Source organism: Leopardus geoffroyi, chromosome D3 (assembly GCF_018350155.1).
Source record: "Leopardus geoffroyi isolate Oge1 chromosome D3, O.geoffroyi_Oge1_pat1.0, whole genome shotgun sequence".
Taxonomy (NCBI): domain Eukaryota; kingdom Metazoa; phylum Chordata; class Mammalia; order Carnivora; family Felidae; genus Leopardus; species Leopardus geoffroyi.
This window is the reverse complement of record NC_059339.1, coordinates 52850622-52862504: the sequence shown is the minus strand read 5'-3', so window position 1 is coordinate 52862504 and position 11883 is coordinate 52850622. Positions and strand designations below refer to the sequence as shown.

The 11883-nt window shown below is 38.2% G+C and overlaps 1 protein-coding gene across 2 annotated transcripts in view; it reads left to right on the top strand.

The window, feature by feature from the left end:
* Positions 1 to 11883, top strand: part of DSC1 (desmocollin 1) — a 357596-nt gene that overhangs the window by 224856 nt on the left and 120857 nt on the right. The window lies entirely within an intron of this gene.

The following is an 11883-nucleotide window of genomic DNA, read 5'->3' as shown; positions in this document are numbered from 1 at the left end:
AGTACTAGCTTTAAGAAGAGTTGTATAGACAAGTATATTCAGTCGTTTAACGTGTGAGAAAAGGTTTTAAAATTTTTGTAAAAACGTTTGTTAGATACACTGATATAAATTCGAATTAAGAGGAAATCACACTCTTCTGTCCTTAGTACACACTGCACTACAAGGGAGTGTAACCTCTGGTCCTCCTTGCTTTGGGCACATACAGCCATCTCCTTCTGTCATATACATCTGACTGGTTTTCAAAAAGGTCAGGAGATAGAGCACTGATTTGTGCTTTCAGTGAGGTATAACATGAATAATAATTTAAGAAAAAATAAGAACAAGCATTGATAGAAAAGAGTCATACTACAGTTAAAAAAGAAAGTAAATAGGTCAAGACAGTACCAGAAAATATCAGAGAACTCTGCAATTACCAAGGACTTTATTACCTTTCTAATTGAATAGTTATTTATTTCTTTATGGCTCTTAAATTTAAGATGGTAACCTAAAAATTGTTTGGAGTGTTCTATAGTTTTGTGCCTATGGTACTGGAATTTTTGGAATTCAAATTCCCTGAAGACTAGTGATAGACTTATTATTATAGAAAGGTTTCCCTTGTAAATTCCTTAATTACATTTTACCTGTGAAACACCCATTTTTAGTAATATATTTTCAGCATTTAAAGCATATCCTTGGGGCGCCTCAGTGGCCCAGTGGGTTAAGTGTCCGATTCTTGATTTTGGCTCAGGTCATGATCTCATCAGGAGTTTGAGCCCTATGTCAGGCTCTGTGCTGACAGCTCGGAGCCAGCTTACGATCCTCCCTCCCACTCTTTCTCTGCCCCTCCCCTGCTCATGCACAGGCTCTGTCTCTCTCAAAATAAACATTTATAAATCAATCAATCAATCAATCAATCAATAAATTCTTTAGGTTTATTCTTATACCTTATTATCTGTTCACATATTCAACTGACTTCAATACAATAAGTATCAGATTGAACTTAAAGAGATACAGCTTCTGGTAGGCCTATCGCTCTCCATCTTTATCTCTAATGTATTAAGTTTATAAAACCTAGGCTCCTTATCTCTAGTATTAGCACTTTTCTTTTCATAATTTTCACTTACTTTGCACAATAATGAGATGAGATGAAGAAAATTCAACTTACAAGACATTCTTTGGGGAAAGTAATTGGATTGTAGGGAAAAACAATTCAGGAGAGTTTCTAGTTAGATACTATAGGTTAAATACACCAAAAATCAAATCTAAATGATTAAGCCAACTGTTTTATCAACCCAGTGGAATTAAAACAACTGTTAATGCCCAGGGATAAAGATAGTAAGCAGACATTTGCAACTATGCTTTAAAACAGTGCTATCAGATGGGTATGTGGTATTTGAACCAGTAGATCTTTGAGAGTTGAAACTAGAAATAGATGGATTCATGCCTCAAGACCAGAGGCCTCAAGGACTGGAGACAGATACAGATGGAGAGGAAAACAAGGTGAAGGGTCAGTATTCAGAGTAGTTAATACTCCATCTTCCAAATCTTGCACAGCTGTTGGATGTCCCTCCTTTACTCAAGTAGAAGATTAGAAGGTTACTCTCTGGAGAGGTCAAGTAGAGAGACTCTGGACTTACAGCCACCCCTGTGATGAAATAGGGCTTAAATTTCTACATTTTGAATGGTAAGATCCTAACTTCTTTCCTCCATTAGCTCAGAGATGTTGACTGCCAGGATTATTTCTCCAGGGTAGGAAAATGGAAGAAAATTCCTCTCTGGAAATTTACAAGCTCTATCCCCTCTCCAAAGACTTACAGACATTGAGGGTCAGTACTCAAACTTAATTTACTAAAGAGATTATCCTGTAACAATGTCTTTAAATGATAAGTACTATCCATGCACACTGAACTTCTATTCAGTTTCTCATTGCCTTGTTCTTAAATATAAAATGACATCAAACTTAGCCATTCAATTAAGTGTCTGACTTCTGCTCAGGTCATGATCGCACCATTCACGAGTTCGAGCCCCACCTCAGACTCTGTGTTGACAGCTCAGAGCCTGGAGCCTGCTTCAGATTCTATGTCTCCATCTCCCTGTACTCCTTCCCTGCTCATGCTCTGTCTTTCTCTCTCTCAAAAATAAAGAAAAAATTAAAAAAATAAAGAAATCTTCAGATATTGAATGTCTTAAACTTTTTCTCTCATGTGCCCTTTCAAAGCTAGTAGAGGATATTATTCATTAAAATTAAAACTTAATCTAAGAAAGAGGATGACATGGATCAGAAATCAGAAAATCCAATAGGTAAGAGAAAAAAAATGCTCAGGATACTGGTGAAAGAAAGACCCAGTATGATAACTGAGTCCTGCCTAGAGAGCAACTATACAAATCAGAGGAGAACAAAGACTCCGGGCGATTTGTCTCTAAGAAAGAATCGAAGACTGCTGATATGTTTGAATGATTTGCATTTCTCCTAGAGATTTTGGGCGTGATAGGTACATACAAATCTAAGCAAGCAAATAAACAAGCAGAGAAAAACACAAGGCACGAAGTGGCACAAACTTCAAACTTTGTGTATAAAACACGTATTAGTGTTGACTGTGTATAATGTATCTAATGGTAAGCTGGCTTAAATTTGAACATAACAAAGTTGGAAATTGTTCATATGAGCTTAAAGTGTAGTCAAGCTTTAAAGGAAACAGTCCATGGTTTTCTGTTGTTTAGACTTTATGATCTATGTTCTGTCTGCTTAGGGTGGGTGGTCGTCCTCAAGACGTTTGATTGACTCATTGTTTTAATCATGCAGGTCTTTGCTCACACATCACTTTTCTGATCAATCTGCTAAAAACAGCACCTGCATCACTGTATATTAACTTCCTCTACTTTATTTTCTTTATCAGACATACCAATTCCTGAAACTATGCTATTTTTAAAAATTGTTTATTTTCTATCTGGTTCTCTGCTGTGTCCTAGCACTTAGAACATTGTGTGACATGTGGTAGGTGCTCAAAACAAACAAACAAACAAACAAACAAACAAAACTGTGTGATCAGGGAACCCATACATGGTAAGCTCCATGGAAGCAGAGAATGTCTTGTTGACCATTGTATCTTCAACCTCTCACCAAGTGTCTGTTGGTATAGGTATTCCAGAAACCTGTGGATGAATGAATGAATTAAATCAATGGTGGTGAGATTTCTCTTAATTTTTTAAAAAGTTTATTTATTCATTTTGAGAAAGAGAAGGAGCCCGAGCAGGCTGAGGCAGAGAGAGAGAGAGAGAGAGAAAGAGAGAGAGAGAGAGAGAGAGAATCCCAAGCACTGTCAACACAGAACCCAATGTGGGTCTCAATCTCATGAACTGTGAGATCGTGACCCAAGACAAAATCAAGAGTTGGACACTTACCTGACTGAGCCACCCAGGAGCCCCTCTCTTAAAATTAAAAAAATAATAATAATTATTTTTAAACCTTTGGGGGCTTCACACAATTAAAGAGAAGTCATTTGTGCAGTAGAACTCAGGATGACTAATGAAATAAATTATATTCTTCTCCTTGGGCGAATCTCAGAATCTGAACTGCAAGCTCTGAAGATGTGTGGTATGTTCCCCTCACACCTGAGTGAGCAAATCCCAATAAACATGATTACTAACACGGTTAAAGGGTAAAAAGTATACTCTAGGGTCAATGTCAGTTCAGTCTCTGGAGTTCTATCCATGGCAGGTAATCTGCTTCTTCCCCTTCTTCTCCGTATTTGGAGGTATTTGTCGTTTATACAAATCTGGGAAAAGGAGGGAAATAATTTTGTACATTATCTGAGAATAGTATAACTAGAATTGTACTGACTTCTTAAAGCAATATGATAAGAAGTGAAAACTATAAGAAATGGACCATCCCCTGAAAATGTAATCAGCAAGTATAGACAAGTTCTGGAGAACACAGTTGTGAAATAGTGAACATGGGCTATAGGTGGTGGGTGGGGGTTGGCACCTTCACTTCTCTGTCTATAAATGGTGCATGGTAAGTTGCATTTTATATTTTATATATATTTCTGTTGGCTACATATTTCCATTGTCCTTCTTGATAAAAATATTTATGTATTTTTTAGAAATCAGAGAGAAAAAGAACACAAATTCATTTTGATTTAAGAAAGCAATGACTAAAAGAACATTCCATTGCTCATTTTGATGTTTTTAATAGCTGAGAGTGTTTTCTGACTTTAATCTGGGGGTTCCACTTTTAATCAGTGGTGCTGGCAACACAAGGAATGTGGTTGCCCTTAGGCTAAAGACAAGATCCTACCTGTTGTTGCTGTGAGCCTTAACTCTCTAGCACAACTCTGATTCAAACAGTGTGGGGAGAGAGAGAGGGAGGTGAGGAGAGGGAGGGAGAGAGAAAAAGAAAGAGAGTCTTAAATTAATTTAATTTAGGTGCATATGTCCTCAGTTATATCAAAATATTTATAATTTTGGATTACTAATAGCAGGGAGAAATTTTTTGGACAAGTTAATAATAAGGGTGATTTATACTTAAAATTTTTTTTTCAAGTTCATTTATTTATTTTGAGAGAGAGAGAGAGTGAATAGGCAAGGGGGAGACAGAGAGAGAGAGAGAGAGAGAGAGAGAGAGAGAGAGAGAATCCCAAGCAGGCTCCGTGGTCAGCACAGAGCCCCATGTGAGGCTCGAACTCACAAACCATGAGATTATTACTGAGTAGAAACCAAGAGCTGTACACTTAACCTCCTGAACCACCCAGGCGCCCCATAGATGATTTATACTTCTTAAGTGATGTATTTGTGTTGCTCTTCAGTGCCAGTCCTGGGGTCTGACGTTCACCCAGGACACTGGAGGGCAGAGAAACACTAACTGCTTGGTTGAATAGCCAGGTCAGCTGGGCTGTAGCAGCTCGGAGGTGTCCTGCCCGAGATTGCCTGCGTGTTTCCCGTGAAGAACAACATGTGTGGGAATTGGGCTGAAGCCCCTGGGAGAGGGGAGGGCACCAGCAATGTGTGCCTGGGTGGGTGTGCCACCCATGAAAACAGGCTTTTGCCTGTGTCCTCAGTATCATAGTGAAAGGGGACTGTGGGAACCCCCAGTTCAACCAACCCAACCAAGTTCAAGTTCTCATCTCTCTTTTCCTCCGCTTCATCTCTCATGGGGGTGAAAACATCCTGCAGAAAATGAGGGATGGATGAAGGATGTCAGAGCAGAAGCCAGCAGCATCTACTCTGCCAACTAGAGAAGGCTTAGCCTGGAAAGGGGAGAAGACTTTACCTTTGAATGAATATTGAAGAATTGATTCTCCTATTTGCCGTGTATATACTTTCTTCTGGACATTTTGATTTCTAAATTAGAACTATGCATTTTGCGTTCTTGTGACTTACAGTTCCACTCATCTAGAAATAAACAGAACGTTCCTGGGAACCACTCCAGCTTTATCTAGAGGCAGGGCAAGATTACAGCCAATGAATACATTTTGAAAGTGTGGTGGGAGACCGAAAACTAAACTCCTATTTTGATTAAACCACAAAACAGACTAAAACTCTGTTAATTCATTTTCCTCTACATGGTCCTTTGACTCACCTTAAGGCAATAAACTAAAATAATTTAGTTTAACAAGAAATCGTAATTGAGAAAATTTTTCAGGGGTGCCTGGGTCGCTCAGTCGGTTAAACATCTGACTTCCACTCAGGTCATGATCTCGCGGTTCGTGAGTTCAAGCCCTGTGTTGGGCTCTGTGCTGACAGCTCAGAGCCTAGAGCCTGCTTCAGATTCTGTGTTTCCCCTCTCTCTTTCTGCCCCTCCCCCTCCTAATTCTCTCAAAAATAAACATTAAAATTTTTTTTAAAAAGTTATTCAATCTCCCACACTATATAGCACTGTTTGAAATTTGTATTTTACACATTTTCTAAATTTATAAGCAATGTGTATAAGAAAGTGTCCCTACACGTTATGGAGGGTAACATCTGTTCTTATCTAAGAGTTGCCTAACATAGTGAGGTTGGATATGGGCCAGTGGAATCTGAGGATGCTCCTTAATAAAGCAACATCCCCAGAAATAGATGAAAGAACTCTGTGCAACAACCATTGACACAAGGAGGTGATTATTAGGACATAAAGCGAACATATTCTTGAAGAAAAGCAGGATTGCAGAAAATTGTTTTTATCAAGGCAGGGAGAACAAAGAACAAGGAACTTTCCCTGGATTTCTCTATTGCTCATATCCCATACCTGATATGTCAGCAAGTCTGATTGCTCTTAACCATTTCTCAGGCCTGTCACCCCTCTCCATCTCTACCACTCTCACCCCAGGCTAAGCTCCCACTACTTAACCCTGGACTACTGGTAGCCTTCTGCCCGTCTCCTTGCTGCTGCTGTTAAATCCCAATGATTTATTTTCATTAATGCAATTGGAGTTGACGCTCAAAATAAAATACAGCATCAGATCTCACCCTTACACTATTTAAAAACTTCTAATAATAGCGCGGAGAAGAAATATGTATGTTTGCAAGTTCAGTCTGACTTCATTTCCTATCACTTTTGTCATCCATTTCTCTGCAGCTACTGTCACTGTTGCTACAGCCAGGCTAGCTGGCTTCCTCTCGTCACTGGGATCTCGGTTCAGATGCCACCTCCTCAAAGAAGCTTTCTCTGACCATTAATTCATGAGACACCGAGAATCTCTGAAGAGTACTCATTTCCATCTGGTATTATCCTTGTATATTTATTTACAGGTGTGGCAGGAAGACTTCACGGTAGTCCACGTCGTCCTGTCTCCTGGTATTTATGCCTTTGCACAACCTTGTCCCCTTGGGTTTCAGCGGGACCGCTGACTTGCTTCCAAACAGTAGAACATGGCAAAGGTGATAGGATGTCATGGCTAGAATTAGGTTATATTTCATTGCAGAGGTGAAGGGATGTCATCAGTGTGATTAAGGTACATTGTAAAAAGTCTCCATTTCATTAGCAGACTTGCTGTAGAGACTTTCTCCTTTGCTGGCTTTGGAGAAGCCAGCTATAAAGTTTTGAGGGCCCCTCGGGGAGAAAGCCATATGACAAGGAACTGCAGGTAGCTTCTCGAAGCTAAACAAAACTTTGAGGCTGATAGTTCTATATGTACAAGAACTAAATGCTGCCAACAGCCACGTGAGCTTGGGAAAAATCCTGAGCCTCAGATGAGAACTGAGGCCTGGTTTGTACTTTGATTGTAGCCTTGGGACACCCTAATCAGAGCATCCATTGTTTGGACTTCTGATCCACAGACACTATGAGATAATAAATGTGTGTCCTCTTGAGTTGCTAAGTTAATGGTAATTTGTTAGCGAAAAAAGCAAATACATCATGTATTATCTCTCTCCAGCCAGATTGTAAACTCCAGTGTCTGGAAGGGTGCCTGCCATGTTTAGATTACTCCTCCAGTTTAGATTACTAAACATTAAAAAAAAAACCCAATTTCTGTTTAATTGAAGTATAATTGATACACAATGTTGCATTAGTTTCAGGGGTGCAACATAGTGATTCGACAGCAAGGGTAGCTACCACCTGTCACCACACGACACATTACAATACCATTGACTATATTCCTTATGCTGTTCCTATTCATGCCATAACTGGAAGTCTGTACCTCTTATTCCCCTTCACTCATTTTGCCTCTCTTCCTGGACCCCTCTCCTCTGGCAGCATTCAGTTTGCTCTCTATATTTATGGATCGGTTTCTGCTGTTATTGTTGTTGTCTGTTTTGTTTTTTTATATTTCATCTATAAATGAAATTGTATAGTATTTGTCTTTTACTGTCTGACTTATTTAACTTAGTGTAATATTCTGTAGGTCCATCCATGTTGTAGCAAATGGGAAGATCTCATTCTTTTTATGGCTGAGTAATATTCTACATTTACATCTTGTTTTTTTTTTAATTTAATTAATTAATTAATTTATTTATTTTTGAGAGAGAGAGAGAGAGCAAGCAGGGGAGGGGTCGGGGGGTGGGGACAAGATCCCCCTGACAAACTGACTGCAACGGGCCCAATGCAGGGCTCAACCTCATGAACCATGAGATCATGAACTGAGCTGAAGTCGGATGCTCAACTGACTGAGCCACCCAGGTGCCCCATCCCACATCTTCTTTATCCATTTATTTATGGATAGACACTTGGGTTGCTTTCACATATTGGCTATTGGAGATAATGCTTCAATAAACATAGGGATGCATGAATCTTTTTGAAGTAGATGTCATTTTAAATGACAGCCAGATTCTCAGCATAATTTAGGATATGGAAACTGAGAAGACAATAATGGCTGGATGTAGTAGCAGATACTATGTATCATAGTGGCCAAACTATGGGCTTTCATGTTGAGCAAACCAGGATTTTAACACCAGGTTTGGTTAGATTATGACTCCAAGCTATTTTACCTCTGACCATTTGCCTTCTTATCTCTTAAGTGGTGATAATAATACCTATATCAGATATGAAGTAGTTCACGATAAGGGTTAAATAAGATTAAGTATTTAAAGTCTCAAATGTGGCATATCATAGGCAATCAAGAAACCGTAGCTATAAGGCAAGTCTTACATGCCTGTGTTTTTAGATTATTTCTCAAATCCATACATAAATTCTAAATATCTTTTGACTTATGAAATTTTTAACACTATTTTGATAAAGATTTTGGAATTGAAGAAAAGAAAGTCATGTTTGCTAGAAAGAGGTAGCCCTGAAGACTACTTCTGGAGTATGAGGCCATAATTTAGGAGGGCATAAATAAAAACCCAAACATAGTAAAGATCAGATTAACATTTTAAATAATATGAGGACTTAAAATCTATCATTAGAATACTTACCGTTTATTGAGAGCTTGTAATATGGCAGACCCACCACTCAGTGCTTTAAATGTATAATTTAATGTTTGTAACCCTAGATTACAATGCCTATTTAAAATGTGGTCATTTAAAATGTTTCATTTTGAGGGGCACCTGGGTGGCTCAGTCAGTTAAGTGTCTGACTTCTGTTCAGGTCATGATCTCGCTGTCTGTGAGTTCAAGCCCTGTGTCGGGCTCTGTGCTGACAGCTCAGAGCCTGGAGCCTGCTTTGGATTCTGTGTCTCCCTCTCTCTCTGCCCCTCCCCATCTCACACTCTGTCTCTCTCTGTCTCTCTCAAAAATAAATATTAAAAAAAATTCATTTCGAAAGTGAAAAAAATGAAACATTCAGTGATGTTAAGTAGCCTGTTTTCCCTCAAATCTGTATTTCCTGCCCTTTCCTTGGGCTACATTTCCCAGGTTTCCCTGCTGTCTGACTTCTGGGGAGTATAGCCAATGGAAGGCTTTGTGGAATGTTAGAGGTTAGGGGAAGGAGTGTAGTTAGGATATTTCTCCTCTTGTATTTGTGCTTCCTGGGGCATCTGCAGGAAGAGCTTCTTTTTCTCCTCGGTTCTGGCTGCCACCAGAAGACCTCGCTCCAAGATCCCGGCTCTACCAGGCATAGCTTCCATGGTTCTGGCTCCCACGGGCTTCTGGGTCCTTCAAAACACCATCACCTCCTCACAGTCCCCCAGTTATGGGGGAGGGAACTCCTTCCTATTGTTGCTAATCTCTCAGTAGCCTTGTAGGTTGAACATCTCAGCTCTTCCATTACTCCTATCTGAGTAACCAACTTTCTTATTTAATGTCCTTTATTTAAGAGACTTAAAGTGGTTTATGTTTCCTGACTTTATAAGGATAGATTCAGATATCAACTATAAATTCTAACTGAAGATTCAGAGTCTCCAAAGCCTGTGCTCTTAATAATTAATCTAGGGGTGCCTGAGTGGCTCAATTGGTTAAGTATCTCATCGCTTGTGAGTTTGAACCCCATGTGGGGCTCTCTGCATCAGTGCTAAGCCTGCTTTGGATCCTCTGTCCCCTTCTATCTCTGCCCCTCCCGACTTGCACTTTCTCTCTCAAAAATGAATAAATGTTAAAAAAAAATAATTAATCTGTAGTGTTGTTATGAAAAGAAATCATGTTTCAAGACAGAAGAAATGAATATGATTTATGCAACTATCCATGATAAGATCACAGTATAATCACATAGCATTTGTTATGTAAAATAGCATCTGAGATTGTCAAGAATCAACATTATATTATTAATAAGTATTATATTTCATTTATAAATATTAATGCTTACTTCTTAAACAATAATTAAACATTTTAATGGAACTACCATTTACGTCCACTGCATAATGCATGTTATTTCATGTACAACATGAATTGAATTTTGAATAATAAATTCAAATATCTGAAAAGAAATAATTTGATGCTATAATTCTACACATTTTAATGTAAAAATGTAAAATCAGAAATACCATAAATCAATTTATAGAATTGACTCTATGTTTTGCTTGTCATTTGTTTGTTTTTTTAGGAATGAATTAGGGTTTGATAAAAGATGACAAGGAAAATAAACTTACTTTAAATGATTCCATGGGACAGCTATGGTTAAACTGATAAATACTTTTCAAGACATGCTCTATTTACTTAATGTCAGACCTCTTTATATTTGGACTCTCAAATGTACACTTGCCTTTGTTAAGTCACATTTTATTTTCAAAACAAATTCTTATTTGAAATTGCTGAGAACTAGTCCAGATTTCTAAAATCAGGGCTAGGAAGCCAAAGTCACAGAGGCAAAATCAATTCTCTTCCATTAAAACAGTTAACATCAACAACAAAAATGGTATTTTGAAAGGTGATTTGAAATAGTTAGATTGATGATATAAAAAAGAATAAAAATAGGGACCCTTGGGTGGCTCAGTCAGTTGAATATCTGACTCTTGATTTTGGCTTGGGTCATGATCCCAGGGTCGTGGGAACGAGCTCTAAGCCAGCTTGAAATTCTTTCTCTCTCCCTCTGTCCCTCTCCCCTGCTCACACACTCTCTCTCTTACCCTAAAATAAAATAAAAATAAATAAAAACAAACTAGAAATTAAGAATGAATATGTAGATTTATTTTCATTTATTCAGTTAAGCACCAGCAATCTGAGGAATTCACATTTTCTCCTGGTTCTGAAAAATTCTTAGCTGTTTCTTCATCCAGAATTCCTATTAATTAACACTGGAGCCTCTCAGACTATTCTCCTTGATTCTTAACTGTTCTGTCTTGTATCTTGAAACTCTTTTATCTCTCTGGGTTGCATTCAGGTAGAGACATGCAGTCCCATATTTTAATTTGCTAAACTCTGTCTTTGTGTCCAGCCTTTGTGTCCAGAGATTATATCATCTGTTACGTTTTCAAAAATTTCATCATTGAGTATATTTTGATTTTTAGAATCTCTAATATGTTCTTTTTTGTATACTTCTGTTCTTGTTTTATTTTTGCCACGTTTGGTTTCATGATTTCTTACTCTACCAGGAATTTTTTCTTTTATCTTTTTGAGTATCCTCATCATATTTATTTTAAGATTATCCGTAGATTGCTCTTACATTTTCATTTTATTTAGAATAATTCTGTTTATTGTCCTTTTTACTGCCATGTTTGCTTACAGGTTTTGACATTTTGATTTGTAAACTCACTTAAATGTTTTTATTTTGTCCCTCTCTGTCTCTCCCTACCCTTCTCTGTCTTCTGCAGTTTTGAGCTGACTTGGAGAACTTGGGGCCAAATCAGGTCTTATATTCATGGTCTAAAGCTCTTCTGCTGTTCTTGGTAACATGCTGACCTAGTTACTAAACTAGGAGGTGCCTCAATCCAATTTCTGACTGCAGAAGTGTGTCTTTCTCTTAACTTCCCCAGTAACTTTGTATCAGCCTTCACCTTAGGCAATAGTTTGAGTTTTCTAAGCCTTATTTTAAAGGTATTGGGTGTTTCCAATACAGCATCCAGATTTAAGCAATTAGCCAGGCTCCAGTAGTCTACTTCATATGGGGTTCGTCTA